This window comes from Somniosus microcephalus, chromosome 16, assembly GCF_052327205.1.
Source record: "Somniosus microcephalus isolate GS21.2 chromosome 16, FLI_Smic_1.0, whole genome shotgun sequence".
NCBI classification, from domain to species: domain Eukaryota; kingdom Metazoa; phylum Chordata; class Chondrichthyes; order Squaliformes; family Somniosidae; genus Somniosus; species Somniosus microcephalus.
This window is the reverse complement of record NC_141002.1, coordinates 20,590,096-20,610,141: the sequence shown is the minus strand read 5'-3', so window position 1 is coordinate 20,610,141 and position 20,046 is coordinate 20,590,096. Positions and strand designations below refer to the sequence as shown.

Sequence of the window (20,046 nt, the reverse complement as noted above, 5' to 3'; positions counted from 1 at the left end):
CCGTTTGCCCAGCACCCCGGCAGAAGAGCATTACAACAACAGCCATCAGACGACCAGGAACATTGTGGAGCACACAATTGGTGTGCTGAAGCAGCGTTTCCGTTGTCTCGACCATTCGGGGGGCGCCCTACAGTACTCGCCGAAGCATGTGGCGCACATCGTCGTTGTCTGCTGCATGCTCTACAACCTGGCCATTCGACGCACCCAGCCAATGCCAGCCGACCCTCAAGGTCCAGCAGAGCAGGCGGACGAGGAGGAGGAGGGGGAGCATGCGGACGAGGAGGAGCAGGAGGAGGAGGAGGAGGAAGAAGGGAGGGCTCCAGAAACTGGAAGGGCCGTTCGTCAGAGGCTCATCACGACTCGGTTCTAGGCCCCTCTGACGGAAGGCTGGGTGTGTTTGGAACAGTGCCCTTCGGTTCGCAGTAAGCCTATGAAGGCCACCATGATTGTAAATAGTCTACAGCTCCATTGTAAATAAAACATTTTCTTTATTTTCAAGAAAGTGCTTGCTTCCAGCATGACAACGTAATGGCAACAGAAAGCATAACTAACAAACTAACAGATAACTGTCTGGCAAACCGGCGAGACTAACCAAAACATAACAAACAAACACAACAGGTGTGGACGGCCTTGAAATCGAAAAAAGAGACGTCTTAGCACCTCCCTCTACTGTTGACCCCTTGATGGAGACCGACTTCTCTTACGAGGTCGGCCCCTTCCCTCCCTGCAGCTCCTCCGTAACTGGACCCCAGTGGCTGCGTCAAGGCTGGGGGACGCCTGCTGAGTGTCTGGAAGTGCTGAAGCCCCTGAGGGACGGCCTGGACGACCTCTGGGCTTGGAGGGCACGGAAGCTGGCTGCTCCAACTGGGCATGGCTGGAAGCAGTCTGCCGTGCAGGTGGTTGTAGCTGCACTGCTGACATTCCAGCAGTGGCATCAGGAATGCTCACATGCCGAGAGAGGACACCTGCACCGTGGTCGGCCGACATACTGGCACTCTGACAGGGCCGCACCGGATCATCCGCCGCAATCAACTGCTCCACAGATTCATGGCCTGCTGTGGTGCTGCAAGGGCCCGGGGTGATCCTGCCTGATGCAGCTAGGGTGGCAGCAGTGAGTGTTCGCGTGGCCTTAATTTGCATGTGGACAAGGCCAGCAAGTGAGTGCGTGGCAGCAGTGAGGACCTGCGTGGCAGGTGCCAGTTCTTCGGAGAAGCCCTGGACAGTCCTTTCCACTGCTTGGGACAAGGCCGGAACAGTCCTTTCCACTGCTTGGGACAAGGCCGGAACAGACCTTTCCATTGCCTCGGACAAGCCCTGGACAGACCTTTTCATTGCTGCCCCGAAGCCCTGGACAGACCTTTCCATTGCTGCCCCAAAGTCCAGCACACTCTTTGCCAGTGTGTCGATCGACTCAGGCATCGTCCCCACTGCAGCCATAAGCTCAGTGTGCCTGAGCCGGGCCTGGGCGCTTATTTCGGCAAGGCTACGCACCTCCTCTGCATTCTGTGCAGCAGTCATGGTGGCCTGCCTCGCCCTCCGGGGAGACAGCCCCCGAGCTTCCCTACCCGCCTCGCGTTGCTGCAGGCCGCTGCTTCCTGCAACTGGCTCCTCATCAGAGACCCCCCCTCCCCTCCAGGGAACTACTATCCCCAGTCTCCAGATGCGTTGGCTCCCCTGAGGCTGGCACGGATGGTCCGGCTTCCTCCTGATTGTCGCCTCCGGAGGCACTGGCACTGGCAGCTCGAGGGGCCGGCTCCCAAGCTGGTGATGCAGCATCTGAAAGCAGGGAGGTTGAAGAGTGGCTTTAGCAAAAGGACAGCTTGGCAGCAAGGGATGCAAGAGTGCGGCAATGCTATGACATGGGTCCACAGTGAGAAAGCATGCTGGCGGGGGAAACAAGTGGAAGGAGACAGCTGTAAAAGGTGAGAACCTTACCATCGCTGTGGACAATGGGGTCGGCAGCTGCAGTGGTGACAGGACCACTCAGACGTCCTCCAACAATCTGGTGGACTCTCTCCTCGAGATCTGTCAGAGTCTGCAGTTGAGGACTGTTACGTCCGTGTATAATAAGAAACGGACTGCGGAGAACGGTACAACAGGTGTTTACTCAATGTGGCTCAAACTGCAACTGATCTGCACAGATTACTACACAGCATTATATACAGGTGTGGTCACTGCCGGTACTACAGTATACATGAGCTGTAAAAAGTAGTTCCCCCCTTAAAGGTACATACATTACAATTCCTCCCCTTTTAGATGAACAGCACCATAACACTCATTTAACAATTAAATATCAAACTAATTACAATTAACACTTTTAACATGCAACATTAGCTGAAAATAGTCTATTTATATATTCAGTCTTTGGGGAGGCTTCCTGATCCTTTCTGGATAGCGCCTTTCCCGAGTGTCTTGCTCTTGGTGCAGAGGCGATTCTGGCCCCCTGTCGTCGGTTGGTTCATCAGCTTCCGATGCTACTGTTTCTGGGGTAGATGCAACCTATACGTCGGGTTCATCACCAGGTACGTATGGGCGAGGCATGGGGTTGACTTGCTCCTGTGACTCTAGGATCTGGTCAGCATGGCGTCTCACAATGCTCTCCCCAACGTCCACTGTGTACATTAGTGGGCCCTGCCGTGTGCATATCGTTCCTGGCTGCCATTTTTCTGTTCGGTAGTCGTGGGCCAAGACTGGTTGCCCTACATTGAAGCTCCTTGTTGGCTTCTCATGGATGTGCTGGAATTGCTTACTCTCAACATCTCTTCGTACGTTTGGTCTGAGCAAATCCAGGCGAGATCTTAACCTTCGGTTAAAGAACATCATGGCTGGGGCCTGGTTGGTGACTGCATGTGTCGCATTCTGGTAGGCGAACAGGAAATTGTCCACCTTGTGCTGCAGCGGAATGTTGTCATTTTACATAGCCTTTATTGCCTTCTTAAAGGTTTGTACGAACCTCTCAGCCAATCCATTTGTGGCTGGATGATACGGGGCGGATGTGTAATGCCTTACCCCATTCTTTTTCAAGAACCTCCGTAACTCTTCGGACACAAACTGTGGTCCGTTGTCGGAGCAAATCTGTTCTGGCAAGCCATTCCTGGCAAAAATGGTCCGTAGGACTGCAATAGTTTTCTCCGTGGTGGTGGAGGACATTTTGATGACCTCAGGCCATTTCGAGTGTGCATCCACGGCTATTAAAAACATTGATTCCATGAATGGACCAGCAAAATCAATATGCAACCGTTGCCATGGAGATGAGGGCCACTCCCATGGGTGTAGAGGGGCCTGTGGTGGTGCATTTTGGACTTTCTGGCATCCTGAGCAGCTCTTGGTCAGGTCCTCGATTTGTTTATCGATTCCCGGCCACCACACATAAGCCCTGGCTAGGCTTTTCATTTTTACCCCTCCCAGATGACCCTCATGAAGCTCATTGAGCACTCTATCCCTTAACTTGGGTGGAATTACCACTCGGGATCCACACATCAAGGTCCCCCGGCACACTGACAGCTGTTCTCTCCTTGTCGAGAATGCTGGCAACAGTGAGTTGCCATGTGCTGGCCATCCCTTCACCGTCAAATCATATACCCGAGATAGTGTCGGGTCATTTCGGGTCTCCTTTTCGATACAAGCGTTAGTTACCGGTAGGTATTCAACTATAGTCGAATGGAATATTTCGACAGGATCCACTGCTGGTGCTTCCTCCACAGTAGGCAGTGGCAGGCGTGATAGCCCATCAGCATTTCCATGCTGTTTCGTGCCCTTATATTCAATCTCATAGTGGTGCGCCCCTAGGAAAAGTGATCATCTTTGTAGTCGTTGCGCAGTCATCACCAGAACGCCCTTCTTCGGATTAAAAATGGAGACAAGAGGCTGGTGATCAGTCAGCAAGGTGAATTTCTGCCCGTGCAGATAGTGATTGAACTTTTTCACTCCCCACACTAGGCTGAGGGCCTCCCTGTCAATCTGGGCGTAGTTACGCTCGGCTGAGGTTAGTGATCGTGACGCAAAGGCTATTGGCCTCTCTGAGCCGTCCGAGAATTTGTGTGACAGCACTGCTCCAATGCCGTAGGGTGACGCATCACATGCCAACCGAATTGGTAATGCTGGGTTGTAATGGGCCAATACCTCTTTCGATGTGATTAGTGTTTTGCTCTTCTGGAAAGCTCATCTACATTCGTCACTCCACTTCCATGGCACCCCAGTTTGCAGTAGGGTGTTCAGTGGGTGTAATATTGTAGACAAATTTGGCAAGAACTTATGGTAGTAGTTTACCAGCCCGAGGAACGACCTCAGTTGTGACACATTTTCCGGTGCTGGAGCCTTGACTACTGCCTCAATCTTCTCTGGGGACTTATGTAACCCCTCTTTATCGATAACGTGGCCACAATACGAGATTTGTTTTCTAAAAAACTCGCATTTGGGGCGGTTAGCTCGGAGCCCATATTCCTGCAATCTAGTGAGCACCTGCTCCAGGTTGGCAAGGTGATCACTGTCATTTTCGCCCGTGACCAGGATGTCGTCCAAATAACACTGCGTCCCTGGGATCCCTTGCAGGACTTGTTCCATTGCCCTCTGCCAAATAGCCGGAGCTGATGCTACCCCGAATACCAGCCGGTTGTATTGGTAGAGACCTTTATGGGTGTTAATTGTGAGGTATTTTTTGATGCTTCTTCTACCTCCATTTGCAGATACGCCTGGGCCAGATCAATTTAAGTGAAGCGTTTCCCTCCAGATAGCGAGGCGAAAATATCTTCAATCCGCGGAAGTGGATATTGTACGGTGTGAAGGACCGGGTTCACTGTTACCTTAAAGTCCCCACAGATGCGAACCTTCTTTGGTTCCCCAGGCGTGCTGCTCAATGACTTTTTCATCACAGAGACGATGATGAGCCCACTCGCTCCAGTCTACCTTGGACAGTACACCTGAATGTTCCAGGCTCTCCAGCTCTGCTTCGACGGCTGGGCGGATCGCATAAGGTCTGGCCTTAAAAAATTTTGGGCTTGCGTTTTCTTCAATTTTAATTGTCGCTGTCATGCCTTTTAGTGTTCCGAGTCCTTGCTGGAACACTTCTTGCGCGTCAGTTAGGATCTTTGACAGTCGCCCAGATGTGACGTCGTCATCCTTTTTGTCAGCCACAGTCAGTGCCTGTATGGAATGCCAATCCAGTTGTATTTTCCGGATCCATTCACGTCCCACTAATGGTGGTCCTCCATCTTGCAATACATACAGGTCTAGTTTTGGTGTTTCCTTACCGTTATATGTAACGGTCACCCTTATTTTTCCTTTGGGGTAGACTTTTTGCCCCGTGTACGTCTTCAAAATAATTTTTGTGTCTCTCAAGGGTATGTGTGAGAATAGCCGCTCGTAGTCCCGTAGGTTTATGACTGTTAGAGCTGATGCTGTGTCCAATTCCATCTTTACCTGGACTCCTGCTATCTTGAGAGTGACCCAAATGGTTCGGTGATCCTCCGTTGTGATCACATTATGTAGTTTTAGACAACTCAGTTCCCTGCTTTCGGAGTCGTTATCACTCTTTTGTTCGTCTGAACTATTCTCCGTTATCTTATGTACCTTCTTGTACTTCCCTTTGGTCGGTTTCTTATTGCTGGTTTTCTTTCCCGACCTGCAGACTCGTGCTATGTGTCCTACTTTTCCACACTGTCTGCACACTTTGTCTTTGAACCAGCAATCATTCTGGTCGTGTGTTGTTCTGCCGCAGCGATAGCACTTCTCTGTTCCATATGACATTTCGTTTGTGCCATATTCTTGCGGTCTCTGTTGTATCTCTGCAGCGCCCCGTGCTGCTGCTTCATATGATACCGCAATGCTGAAAGCCTTTTCCAGCGTAAGGTCCTTTTCAGATAAAAGCCGTTTCTGGGTTCCTTCACTTTGAAGCCCACACACAAACTTGTCCCTTAAGGTATCTGCCAGTCCCGCTCCAAACTGGCAGTGTTTCGATAGTTTGCGCAGTTCTGTTAAATAATCAGCATTGCTTTCATCCTTATGCTGGTTCCGTTTGTGAAACTTGAATCTTTCTGCTATCAGCAGCGGTGTGGGGTTTAAATGTTCCTTTAGTATCGTTACTATGTCTTCAAAACTCTTTTCCATTGGCTTCGTTGGGGTTACTAGATTTCGTAATAAACCATACGTCTTTGCACCCATTAAATTTAACAATACCAACGCTTTCTTGTCATCTGACACCTCATTTGCCTTGCAGTACACCTCTATTCGTTCGACATATGTAGTCCAATCTTCGACTTCATTTTCAAATGCGGTGATACTGCCACTCTTCGGCATTTTGGGTGTGGTTTAAAATGGCGTCTCCCAATGGCTTAAAATGGCGTCTCCCACGCTTTCCTTCCTCCCCCGCTGCTGCCGATGCCGCTCCCGGTGGTTCTCGTGGCAATGGCGGCGCCTTGTAGGTTTCGCGCGCTTCTGCGCATCTCTCTCTCCCTCTCTCCGACACTGATCGGCCCCTGAACACCGGCTGCGCCCTGTGCACTTTGCCCTCTCTCTCTCTCCCCGTCGACGCTGCTCGGCCCTTTGCTGTGTCGCTCGGTCGGGCTCCAGCCCACCGCCGTCTGGGAAGGGTCTGCGCACTACCTGTTGCCAGCCCGTTTCGCTGGACCACCTCGACTGGAAAGCCAAGCCTGGCTCTCGACAGCCTCCCCCGCAATTCTCGAGTCTCTGCTGGATGACTGGGCGGTTGCCCGTGGTCGACGCCCGAGTCTCTGGCCTTGACCTCCAATCCACTGATCTCCAGGAACGAATCCCCGGGAGGTGATGCAGAGTTGCAGGTAGGTTCGAACCTGCCTCGTCACCAATGTTACGTCCGTGTATAATAAGAAACGGACTGCGGAGAACGGTACAACAGGTGTTTACGCAACATGGCTCAAACTGCAACTGATCTGTACAGATTACTTCTCAGCGTTATATACAGGTGTGGTCACTGCCGGTACTACAGTATGCATGAGCTGTACTGTGGTATATGTAACCTGTTCCACCTTAAGAGAACTTAAGCCTGTTCCACCTTAAGAGATGTACTACTTTCTCTGGCTGCTGTATACGTAATACCGGTGGTGACCACACCGGTATATAAGCACTGTGTAGTAATATTGTATTCAGTATAGTCCCTACCTCCAACCAGTAAAGACCTGTTGAATTTACTCTTGTAGTCTGTGTAGTAATTATCACTATAACACACAGACTTAACAGTGGCGACGAGTCCGATTCTTACCCTGCGGCAGTTATTTCCACGGCGGCTTCGTCCACAGACAGGACGTCGAAGAGAGGTTTCCACCCTCATCACCCTACTGGAAGACACGTCGAGCGGCAGGCATCGAGAAACCGGAGTGCAGAAGACATCCTGACCTCGAAGCCTCCATCAGCGACTGTCAGCTTTCTTCTTTCTACCTCGGTGGTGGGTAAGCCGGGCAGCGACGCGACAGAAAGTCAACCGCGTTGGCTGTACAGACGGGGCTGGGAAGACGGAGGAATAAGGGCGGTGAGATCGATCGCGACCGGAGATAAGGGCCGGGCCACTTTCGAGCGAGAGGCGCAGCGCGGGGACATCGATCGCGACCGGAGATAAGGGCCGCATTCGGGCTAAAAGGCGCAGCGTCTGGGGAAACTGAAGGCGCGAGAGCCGCGGTGAAGCGGAGACAGCGTCGGGGGACGGTTGAAGACCGCCAAGCGCGGGAAAACCGCCATTTTGTGGGCGGAGGACGACGACAAGAGCGGGAAGCCGCCATCTTGGATAACATAAAAATACAATTGCAACGATGCCTGAACATGGGAACATTAATACCTTTGATAGTGACATCGAAGATTGGGCCATGTATGTAGAACGCATACAAAATTATTGTAAGGCAAATAAAATTCCTGATGCAGATAAAGCACTAACATTATTAAATTTAATGGGTGCGAAGACATACGGGCAATTGAAACACCTGTTATCACCAGATGAACCGGCGGATAAGACGTTCGATGAGATTGTTACTGTCCTGAAAAATCATCTAAACCCCACGCCGCTGATGCTAGCGGAACGATTTAAATTTTACGACAGAAGGCAGCTGCAGAATGAAAGCAATGCTGAATATTTGATGGAATTACGTAAGCTAGCAAAATATTGTCAGTTTGGAACGGGACTGACAGAGGCACTACGAGATAAATTTGTGTGTGGTTTATTTAAACAGGATACACAAAAGCGACTGCTCGAGGAGAATGAGCTGACGCTTGAGAAGGCGGTCACTGTGGCAGCAGCACACGAAGCCGCAGCGAGAGGCACGGCAGTAATGCAGCTACGGTCACCGGAACTCGGTACAAACAAATTGGGTTTGAGTTCTGTCAAATGTTATCGTTGTGGAAAGACAACGCACGATCAGAACCAGTGTTGGTTTAAAAACCAAGAATGCAGAACGTGTGGCAGGCTTGGCCACATAGCTAAAGTATGCCGGTCAGGAAAGAAGACCAGCAACAAAAAGTCACCGCAAGGAAAATACGCAAAGGTACACAAGGTGACAAAGAACAGTTTGACCGAACAGAAGTCAGATTCAGACGCTTGCAGTAATGAACTGGATAGCTTAAGAGTACACAACGTTGGTAAGGATGCAGATCTCCAGACAATTTGGGTCACTCTTCAGATAGCAGGAGTCCAAGTAAAAATGGAATTGGACACTGGATCGGCATTGACGGTCATGAATAAGAAAGATTACAGAAGGTTATTCCAACATATTCCCCTACAGGATACGGAGATTATATTGAAAACATACACGGGGCAAAGAGTGTACCCCATGGGAAAAATAGAGGTAGAAGTGGTCCACAAGGGCGAAGAAAGCCAAGTAATGGACTTATATGTGCTACCTGAAGGAGGTCCACCACTACTAGGACGGGAGTGGATTAGGAAAATGAATATGGACTGGCATTCCTTGAAGGCACTAATGGTAGATTCCGGGGAAACAGATGTCAAACCTAAACGATTGTCCAGAATATTGGATGATGCTAAAGAGGTGTTCCAGCAGGGACTGGGAACACTGAGAGGAATTACGGCAAACATCAAGATTGATGAACATGCACAACCAAAATTTTTTAAAGCCAGACCGGTACCCTATGCAATACGACCTACTGTTGAAGCGGAACTGGAAGCACTAGAACGTTCAGGTGTACTGTCTAAGGTAGATTGGAGTGAGTCGGCTACGCCCATTGTTCCCGTTATGAAACGTCCTGCGAGCAACAAGCCAGGAGATCCAGGGAAGGTTCGCATCTGTGGAGATTTCAAAATCACCGTTAATCCGGTGCTTCACACGGTGCAGTATCCGCTTCCATGGATTGAGGATATTTTCGCTTCATTGTCTGGCGGGAAACACTTCACCAAGATAGACCTGGCGCAGGCGTACTTGCAGATGGAGGTTGAGGAAGAGTCACGCCAATACCTCACGATCAACACGCATCGAGGGTTGTACCGGTACAATAGGCTGGTTTTTGGAGTGGCATCGGCTCCAGCAATTTGGCAGAGGGCCATGGAGCAGGTATTACAGGGAATTCCAGGCACACAATGTTACCTGGACGATATTCTGATCACAGGTGATGGTGATGAACAACATCTCGCAAACTTGGAACTGGTGCTCAACAGACTGAAAGAGTATGGACCTAGAGTAAATCGGCAGAAATGTGAGTTCTTCCAGAAGCGGATCTCGTACTGTGGCCATGTCATTGACCGGGAGGGGCTTCATAAGTCTCCTGACAAGATTGAGGCAGTTGTAAAGGCTCCCGCTCCGGAGAATGTCTCTCAGTTGAGGTCGTTTCTAGGATTAATTAACTATTACCATAAATTTCTGCCAAATCTATCCACGGTACTGCACCCGTTAAACGCTCTTTTACAGAAAGGGGTACCATGGGAATGGGGCGAAAACTGTAAGAAGGCATTTCGCAAAAGCAAAGAATTGATCACCTCAGAGGAAGTGTTGGCTCACTTCAACCCGACACTGCCTATTCGGTTGGCTTGTGATGCTTCTCCATATGGTATTGGGGCAGTACTCTCACACAAGTTGCCAAATGGCACGGAAAGGCCAGTCGCGTTTGCATCCAGATCATTGACCTCCGCTGAGCGCAACTATGTGCAGATCGATAGGGAGGCTCTTAGCCTTGTATGGGGAGTGAAGAAGTTTAATCATTACCTGCAGGGCCAAAAATTCACACTTCTGACAGACCATCAACCGTTGGTATCCATTTTTAACCCTAAGAAGGGTGTTTCGGTGATGACAGCGCAGCGTCTCCAGAGATGGTCTCTTTTCCTAGGGGCACATCAATATCAAATAGAATTCAAAGGTACGAAACAGCATGGCAATGCTGATGGGCTGTCGCGCCTGCCACTACCTGAAGAAGAAGACACGACGAAAGTTGACCCTGTTGAGTTATTTCATTCGACCATCATCGAGTGTTTACCAGTCACCAATGCAAGTATTGAAAGAGAAACCAGGAACGACCCGACACTGTCCAGAGTCTACAAGGTGACAGTGAAAGGATGGCCAACACGGGGTGATCCTCTGTTACCGGCATTTTCGGCAAGGCGAGACCAGCTGTCCGTCTGCCATGGTACCTTGATGTACGTGACAAGAGTGATTATTCCTCCCAAGTTAAGGGAAAGAGTTTTAAACGAACTGCATGAAGGTCATCTGGGGGGAGTTAAAATGAAAAGTCTTGCTAGGGCTTATGTATGGTGGCCGGGTATTGACCAACAGATTGAGGAGTTAACGAAAAGCTGCGCTGGGTGCCAAAAAGTGCAAAATGCACCTCCGATAGCACCGCTACACCCATGGGAATGGCCTTCAGCCCCATGGCAACGCGTACACATTGACTTTGCTGGTCCATTCATGGACTCCATGTTCCTAATCGCGGTGGACGCACATTCCAAATGGCCAGAAGTGATCAAGATGAATACCACTACTTCAGAAAAGACAATTGCGGTGTTAAGAACAATATTCGCAAGGAACGGATTGCCAGAACAGATCTGTTCGGACAACGGACCACAGTTTGTATCGGAAGAATTCCGACAATTCTTAAAGAAGAATGGAGTAAAACATTATACCTCTGCCCCATATCATCCGGCGACAAACGGGTTGGCTGAAAGATTTGTCCAGACATTCAAAAAGGCAATTAAGGCCATGAACGATGATCAGATTCCACTGCAACACAAGGTCGACAAGTTCCTGATGTCCTATCGAAATGCCGATCATGCAGTGACTAACCAAAGTCCTGCCATGATGTTTTATAACAGGAGGTTGCGGTCCAAGTTGGACTTGTTAAAACCAAATGTGCGGAGGGAAGTGGAAAACAAACAGTTTCGGCATATTAACAACAAGACCACTCGAACTTTCGACGTAGGACAACCAGTGTTGGCAAGGGGCTATGGAAATGAAAAATGGCAGTCCGGAACAATTCGGGCCAGACAAGGACCTCTGATGTACACAGTAGATATTGGTCATAATGTGATAAGGCGTCATGCGGATCAACTGGTAGAGTCGAGAGCAAGGGTCGAACCCATGGTTGTGACAGAGACAACTGTGGAAGACGTTAATGAACCTGAAGCATCTACCTCGGCAGGGAATGTACTTGATGATGATGACACCCAATACATTGGAAACCAAATAGAGGAGGCACCTCAACAACAAGAATCAGAGACTACTGAGAGGCGTTATCCAAGCCGCATCAGAAAGCCTCCTGAGAGACTGAACCTTTGAACTGTTATACCTGAAGTTATATATGTATATATGTTATTATGTTATGTTAAATGGGGATATGAGTGTTAAGCTAAAAAGGGAGGATTGTGGTGTATGTAACCTGTTCCACCTTAAGAGAACTTAAGCCTGTTCCACCTTAAGAGATGTACAACTTTCTCTGGCTGCTGTATACGTAATACCGGTGGTGACCACACCAGTATATAAGCACTGTGTAGTAATATTGTATTCAGTATAGTCCCTACCTCCAACCAGTAAAGACCTGTTGAATTTACTCTTGTAGTCTGTGTAGTAATTATCACTATAACACACAGACTTAACATGTACAAAGTAGTTCCCCCCTTAAAGGTACATACATTACAAGGGCAACCTCCTCCGGTGCGAAGCTGATCCTTGCGGATGTTCGCCAGCTTGGCCTGCAGGGGAAAGGACGGGAAGTGATGTTACATGATGCCCTGAGTTATCATCTCATGCCCCCCATGGTGGAAGAGCCCTTACATAATGCCCTGAGTCAAATGTGCATGTGTGTGCCCAGAAAAGGCCATGGGTGCTTGCTGACAGATGTCCATTGGGGCATAGCGCACCCTGTACCCATAGTCAGGTGTAAATGGAGGGATGCAGAAGGTTGCATAAACACCACTCACCCTCACGACCCGAGTGAAGTCGTTGAATTTCTTCCTGCACTGCACAGGGCTCCTGGTCGCCATGCTGCTGGAGTTGACCCTCTGACAAACATCCCTCCAAGCTCGTCGGTCGAGTACATCTCGCCGGCGCTCCACTGCGGCCACCAATACCTCCAGAGCCTCATTGGTGAACCGCTCTGCTCTCTGCCTCACCCTCTCCATCTGCTCCAAGTTTTTTGCACCAGAGAAGGGCCTGCTCCGATTTTCAGGCCTACAAGGTGCAGAGTGTGGATGCTGGAGCTGACTGACCCACCCCTTTAAGAGCTGGCCGCCGCCTGAAAGCCTCGTGCTCATCGATTATTGACAGCACCTGCGCTGCGCCCGCCTGCGCCGATATTGAGTAGCGCCACCGAGTTAGCGCCTTAGGAGCCCCGTGTAATGCCTGAACTCACGCCTCAATCACCTTTAGGGGCGCTGCAATCCAATATCGCGCGAGGTGGCGATAAGTTGCGTCTGGCTATAAAATTTGCGCAGCGCCACTTCTAACGCCCCAAGCAGGGCTATACCCAATTTCTAGGCCTATGACTCTAACTCGTTGTTTTCTGTCCTTAAGCCAATTCCTTATCCCAGCTGCCACTGACCCACCTATTCCATGAGCCTCAATTTTGTTAACCAGAATTTCTTTTGAATGTAACAATGCCAGAGTTTTCAAACCGAGGAATACTTCGAGGTCGAAGTCACAGTGAAGTGCCAATGGTGTGAGGTGTAGCCAGATTACTTGGGAATTCTAGGACTTGGGATTGGGCCAGAAATTAAGATCGGGTGCTTGCCGCGCGTGCAAGCCCCCGATCTGCACTCACCCTGCGCGCTGACATCTGAAGCCCAGGCCTGCTTGCATTTCCTGTCACTGGCCCGGTTCAGATGTCGGCGCGATGTGCTTACCTGATCCAGCGGCGTAGTTAGTGCGATGTGCCGGCTGGGATCAGGTGAGCACTCTGCAGCCAATCAGGGGAGGGGAAACTCATTCATGAGTTTGATAGTAAAGACTGTCAAACTCATGAAAAGTACGGGCGCCCAAAAGACTAGTTTAACTTTAATTAAAATTTAAAAAAACATCCCAATAATTAAATAAACTATAAATAACTTTTAGAAAACTATTTAAAACAATTAATAACATTTTTGAAAAAAATTTTCTTTTACGAATTCGGGTCTAAAAATAAACTTACCTTACTGTAAAGTCCTTAAAAACAATGAAGCTGTGGAAAAAATGTAATAATTTTAAATAATAGACCACTTACCTTCAAGAATCCACTGCTTACGCCTCCTTTATTCATTTCCAAAAAGTTCAGGCCCTTGCACACGTGCAAACCTATCTAAACGAAGGACCTCTTAACCCCTTAGTTCGATGGAGAGGAAATGCCAGTTTCCCGCGCATGCGCTGTGCATGCTGGAATCCGGCACTTCCAACGGGCCCACGCGTGAGTACACCGTCCGTACTCACGCGTTGGGACCGGAATTACTGGCCCATTGTGATTACGTGGGAATTATTGGAGCAGGAACCTTGATGCTAAGGTTTTCTTGGCATCATTGTAGGAGCAAGGTGGGTTCATGCAAATTGTTTACTTGGTCTTCGGAGTTCAGTTAGGTTTAGAAACTGGAGAGGGAATGTACTAACTACTGCTGGTCCTGCTGTTGTCTTTGGTTGTGCACTTGGTTATTTTAAGTTAGACTTTATATGGTGTCACAGCCTTATACATATACTTTTTTAAATGATTAATTCTCAGGATGTGGGCATCTCTGGCAAGGCCAGCAATTATTGCCCATCTCTAGTTTCCCTGAGGTGGTGGTGGTGAGATTTCTTCTTGAACCACTGCAGTCCATCTGGTGAAGGTACTCCCACAGTGCTGTTAGGGAGGGAGTTCCAGGATTTTGATCCAACAGCGATATACTTCCAAGTCAGGATGGTGTGTGACTTTGAGGATAACTTGGAGGTGGTGGTGTTTTCATGCTCTTGCTGCCCTTGTCTTTCTAGGTGTTGGAGGTTGTGGGTTTGGGAGGTGCTGCCGAAGAAGCCTTGGCGAGTTGCTGCAGTGCCACAACTGGAGTCTTAAATATACTGTCAGGTGATAGCGATAAAGAAAAATCTCAAATTATCAAGCTTGGTTCTCTCTAAGCTAAAGAATCCCCAACCCAGGGAATTGACAGACATAATGTGAATGAATGGGATGAGCATTTTTGTCTGATATTTAGCCAAGTATTAGCTTTTTAATTTTATTATGATGCATAAGGGTTTTAAAAAGCAGTTTCACGCACCGAAATCCTATCCTAGTTTAATTTAATACAATTGTTTCAGGGTACTGGAGAGAGAAGCCAGGCCATTAAACTGAAATTTGGTCAGATGTGTTTGGTAACTTCTTTTGAATCAAGCAGACTGTTAGTTAAATCTGCTTGTTCCTGGTCACTATTTTTGAATGTATTGATCAACCTGTCTTACTCCAATCAATAAGTCTATCTGCAGGCTTCAACGAAAGACAGTTAGGCGAGATAGCTTCTTTGGACTGAGATCAAGGAGATTGGTAAAGGCTGTAAATTCTGTATATGTTCTGTTTGGATACTTTCACTCACCCAAATTATTATTTTCACATCTATATTGTGAGAAAGATGAGATGGAAGCCAGCCGATTATTGAAAGGCCAAAATATAATCCTTTTATTGGGTGCAAAGGTTTGACAAAGCTGCACTTGCAATGATTGTAGTGGACCAGAACCCAGGAGGAAAAAAAAAACAAGGAGCAATTTGTGATCATCGAATATCTTCTGAATTTGTATGCTCTCTCCCTCTCTACTTCTCCTTCCATCTGCCTGTTCGGTAAAAGAAAGCCGATGGCACTATTCAAAGAAGAACAGGGGAGTTCTCCTGGTGTCCTGGCCAATATTTACCTTCAACCGACATCACCAAAGACAGATTATCTGGTCATTCCCTTCATTGTGATTTGTGGGACCTTGCTGTACTCAAATTGGCTGCCACTTAAGTCTACAAAACAACAGTGACTACACTTTTCAAGTAATTCATTGTGTGTGAAGCACTTTGGGATGTCTTGTGGATGTGAAAGAGCTATATAAAAGCAGCTTCCTCCCTCTCCCTTCAGATAAAACCACCTTTTCAACTAGGCTTTCGCTGATACCCCCATCTCTCCATCTATGTCACAGAATCTGTTTGCCTGTCTATTTCTATGCATGTGCCCCTAGAGTTTTTGATGCTAAAGGGACTACATAAATCCAAGTTACTACGGACGTTGTCCTAGATAACTAAATTACCACAGCATCTCGAGAGTTTTGCCTAAAATTCAAAGGAGTTCTATTAATGTGAAAGTTGGCACCCAGACCAATTTGCAACAAGAAAGGATAATATTGGACCTTGGCAAAGACTTACTTTTAGCAAGCATTTGATAACATCTGATTTATATATTTAGAATTGGATTAAACTGTACTTGCATTGACGTCCTAGGTTTACAGATCACTCACAGAACAGACCGTCTACATGCCATTTTTCCAGTATTTTCTTTTTGCTTGGCTTGTTTATTTGGCGAGTAGTTGAACATCTGATGCATTTCTCGATCACAAATTGGCTCCCTTTAATCAGCATCAATAGATGAGCTTTCTTGTGATGGTGCCAATTTTGAAATGTAGACCAACAACATGTCATCTGATAATTGCTGGGAAACCAGATTCACTCTGGTCACCATATTGGCCCAGAAATTCGGGTCGGGGGCTTCCCGCGGGTGTAAGCCCCCGACTTGCACTTACCTTGCGCGCCGGCCGTTGAGCTGTGGGCCCCCATGGGATTCCGATCTTGGGCCTGCTCCAGCTGCCGGCACGCAGTGCTTGCGTATCCCAGGGGCGCAGGTAGTTCGATGCGTCCCCTGGGATCACGTGGGCCATGGAGAGCCAATCGGAGCAGGGAATGCTCCATTCATAAGATTGACAGGAAGACCTGTCAAAACTTATAAATACTACGGCCCTAAAATAGCACTAAATCTTCAAATAAATTATTTTTTTAATCACATTTTTTAAATAAACCATAAATTACATGAAATAGCTATTTTAAACAATAATTTAAATTTTTGAAAAAAATAATTTTATTTTCTAACGGGGCTAAAAATAAACTTACCTTGCTTTAAAGTATTTAAAAATAATAAACCTGTGGAAAAAATGTTGTAATTTTAATTAATTCACCACTTACCTTGTAAAAAGCAGGCCTTACGCCTGCTTTTTACATATCTAACTTCTGCAGACTTACCCTCCCGGGAAAACCTGCAAAGAAATCCGAAGTTCGATACGCACGCGCAGCCTCTCCTGCGCACGCGTTCGACCTCTGAACCCCTTCGTTCAGGGGAACGGAAGTGCCGGTTTCCCGCGCATGCGCAGTGCATGCAGGAAACCGGCACTTCCATTGGGCCTACAGGTGAGTACCCCATGCGTACTCACCCGTGGAGAGCCGAATTTCTGGGCCATTGGCTTGTTTTGGTTAATTACACCGAGCGCACTCTTCAAAGGATATCTTGTACAATATACGCGGCTGAAAAGGTTCACGAGCTTTGTGTGAGGCTGTTGAGCAGTCTGTTGGTGCTTAAGTATAACCCTGTGCTTGAGCACATGGTGCAAGGGCTCTTTCAGGATTTGCACGCACAAGCCAAGAACTATTTACCTTCCATCCAGCAATCAAACATTAAATAGCATTTAGCTGTGGTAAAGGCGGAGGGTGTAGACCTTTATGCGGTTAGAGCGGTGGATAATGGGCTGCCTTGAGTGCCAGTGGTTGGGCCCACTAGTGACTGAACTTTTAGCCTAAAAATAAAAACAGGTAGGATGGGAGTGTGGCGGTAGTTAAAGTGTTAAAAATCTGAATCCCGATCTGAACCCGCCCACTTCCAGTCTTAACGGGGGCAGGGCAGCCAATCCGCTGCCAGGAGGCGGGTCGTCTATTTAAATATTATAATGAGGCTGGAAGCCTCTTTAGCCTCCATTTTGTATTTAACTTTAGTTGGTCAGGTTCTGCACACCTCGTAAAACCCGGCAGCTAAGGAAAAGCGAGGACTGCTGGATCCAGAGGTACACTTACCTCCTGTATCAAGGGTCACTAACTAACCCACCCCACTCGATCGGAGACCCCCCGACGAGGCCTCCGAACCACCTCCCCCCCCCCCCCCCGCAGCCAGGCCTCTCCTCGCCCCACGACTCCGATCCCCCCCACCACAGGCCTCCAATCCACCCCACCCCCACCAATTCAATTCAATTCAAATCGCTTTATTGGCATGACAAGTTACATCTTATGTTGCCAAAGCATCGGAAAACATTCATGTTTGTTCACAAAAATACAGATCTATCCATACAGTGTATAAACAGATATATCTCTGAGTGTATAAATATATACTTTCATATAATTTATATATACTCTTTTCTTATATTTACTGGTTGTCCCTCTGTTTATGGCAAGCTGTAACATAGTGTGCCGCTAGTGTTATGCAATTTCTCTCTTCCCCTAGTAGGTATGGGAGTTTTTGGTCGTCATTCAAATTTCTGAATTCCGGGCATATTTTTGTGAATTTTGGGTAGAAATTCTCCCTTATGCCCTGATATTTTCTACAAGCTGTGAGGAAGTGCACCCCTCTCCGTGCTGCTCCCGGCCCCCGATCTTCTTCCGACGCCACCTCTGCCCCCCCCCCTCAGCCCCCGATCTTCCTCAGACCCCCACCCGGCCACCCCTCGGCCCTCCCTGCCCCTGTTTCTGCTGCTGCTCCGTGGCCCCTGATCAAACTTGAACAACCCCCCGCCACCCCGCTGCAGGCGCTCCGTGGGCCCGATCCAACTCGGACACCCCACCCCCGCTGTTGCGGCAGCTCCCATGCAGTCCCCCCCCTCCCTCCTCTCTGCGGCCCAGTGCTGCAGGCACAGAGGAGGGGTTTGGCTGGCTGCGGGTGGGAAACAGAGGCTTCCCATTCAAATCAGGCCCAGCTCCCAACCTGCCTTCCCCATTAAAATTCAGTCCTCTGTTTTTATTACATGGATGCCAGTGATTTTGGCATTGCATCGTGAAACTCATCCATTGAAAACCAAAAACTAATGACCTTGCCTATGACCATCTGTGGGTACAGCAGGATAAATTAAATCTGCATGTTAAAAAATACATTATATTAGTATAATAATATGCATCAGATTTCACTGCAACCATTCAATGTTTATGAATACCACTGATTTTTTCCCAGCGGTTTTTGCCACAGACTATGAGTCTTTTACCCGAAGCATCACCCATAAAATGCTGTTACTTTATGGTTATATACTGCACCCAGTTTCCAGAAGCAGTATGACCATGGAGGCACTTGTGTGCCACTTTCTCGCCTTAGGAAGTTGCTACTTTTACATGGAGCCTCACAGACAGCAAACAGATGGGATGAACTCCCTGTGTTTAGATTGGCAGAAGCGAGCTCCTTTATCCTAGTGGTATTTTTAACGATTCAGTATATGGGCTTGCTCATGTGGTGGCTGTGCTTGTAATGTAAAAGCAGCTAGAAATGTGTGACGAGCATAAATATGATTGCTATACCGTGCCATCATTAATTTCTCTTACTGTGCACAATGTGTACTAGCATGACCCAAGTGCTTTTAGATTTTGGCTAAAAAGAGATGATATCTTTGCTGCTTCTGTTGAACGCATGCTGCAGGAGCTCTGTGTTTACCCAGGGAACAGCTGATCCAAGCCTTCGCTGACTTATTTGGTATTGACCAGCATGGCAGAAGGGGGTCCTGCAGTTGGCCTTAGTCCGCTAGGTTAGAGTGCCAAATATCAGCCATTATTTCTGTTCCTGAGAGCTTTCCACTGGCCCTTGGCTGGAAGCATGCGTGTTCAAACAGAATGGAGCTTTCCTGTGAAACCCTTGCGCTCAAATAGCGAGCTGACACACATTGACCAGAATCACAAAGTAAAGACTGCTCAGGGTGTAGGGGTGGTGAGGAGTCAGAGTGATCCTGTTACCTTTTTCAGCTATTTCCAGTTCACCAGAATTCAAGACAAGCGATGAATGACCTTCCTATTTGAGACAAGCGTCTACGTACACTTTATTCAATTTGGTACAAGATACACACCAATAAACTAAGGGCTTGTGACAACCCAAGACTTCTGAGGCATAAATGTCATAGCTTCACAAAATAGGTGAATGTGAAATCTTGGAAATACAATTCAAAAATAACTAGTTCAGAGCAAGATTAAAACAAAACGTAATTTGATACGAGTGCATTCTGTATCTATTAACTTATACATTGGTGGTTGTTATGGTGCAGTAGATTTATACTGCGGTGTATCATTCACTGTTTCAAGGATCGCCATTCACCATCAGAATGCTCCTCGCAAGCCTCAACAGTTGCACAAACCCATGGATCTACATGGCCTTCTGTCGCTAGGTTTGCCAAGGCTGTACCGCATCCCAATCGGAAAACCTGCATCCACGAGAAAGACCAGAGACATCGGCCCGGATTTTGCCATCAGCAGCCAGCGAACAAACGGCGCTCGCCATTCATTACACACACACTCGCCCACAGACTTTCCGCCGGCTTTTGCACTGGAATTTGCGGTAATTAGAGAGCCGAAACAGCACAGTGCCCTCTCCAGGGGATCTGGGGCCTGTGTGAACTGGGC

General features: G+C 48.1%; 1 pseudogene; it reads left to right on the top strand.

Moving 5' to 3' along the window:
* LOC147106008 (vasopressin V2 receptor-like) overlaps nucleotides 1-19,811 on the top strand; it is a 39,952-nt pseudogene extending 20,141 nt beyond the window's left edge.
* Nucleotides 19,812-20,046: the final 235 nt, after the last annotated feature.